Here is a 779-nt window from a genome sequence, read left to right on the forward strand (position 1 = left end):
GAAATCACCTCAGGTTTTGCTAAGAAAACACCTCAGGGGTCAGCTGCATAAACTTAAGACTGTGCACTCTAAAACATGCTGGGTTAAATTCAACCCAGTGCGGGGTAAAATAGGGACAAACCCAGCAATTGGGTTGTTTTGACCCAGCGGTTGGGTTAAATGTTTAACCCAACCTTAGTAACCCAACCGCTGGGTCAAAACCACCCAATTGCTGGGTTTGTCCCTATTTTACACAGCACTGGGTTGTATTTAACCCAGCATTTTTTAGAGTGTGTAATCATTCTTGGTCTTTTTTTGCATTCAAATAAGACCTATCTACGTTTATTTGTAACTGATTTAAAAATATATAACAGGTCTTAAACTAAACAATTAGATGACTAACTTGTAAGACTAAGCCTTTTATGCAACCAGCCACAGGTTTTACTTTCACTTTGTTTTCAATGTGTTTTTTACAGCTTGTACAGTTCACGTCCGCACACTGGTCTATTGTCTAATGAGTTCCTGCTTCCTCCATTCGGTTCATTGTTAATCTCAGGGTCGCGAGCCCCACGTTGGGCATACAGTTTTCCAGTTTACATCAAACCCAGTGACGACATCCTATGAGCTGCGATGGACATATACATGGATTAAACCACACTCTACACCCAGCGGTTGGGTTACTACCCAGAAGGTTGGGTTAAACATTTAACACAACCGCTGGGTCAAAACAGCCCAATTGCTGGGTGTGTCCCTATTTTACCCAGCACTGGGTTGTATTTAACCCAGCATTTTTTAGAGTG

This window comes from Sinocyclocheilus grahami, unplaced genomic scaffold (assembly GCF_001515645.1).
Source record: "Sinocyclocheilus grahami isolate Dianchi unplaced genomic scaffold, SAMN03320097.WGS_v1.1 scaffold481.1, whole genome shotgun sequence".
Classification (NCBI taxonomy): Eukaryota; Metazoa; Chordata; class Actinopteri; order Cypriniformes; family Cyprinidae; genus Sinocyclocheilus; species Sinocyclocheilus grahami.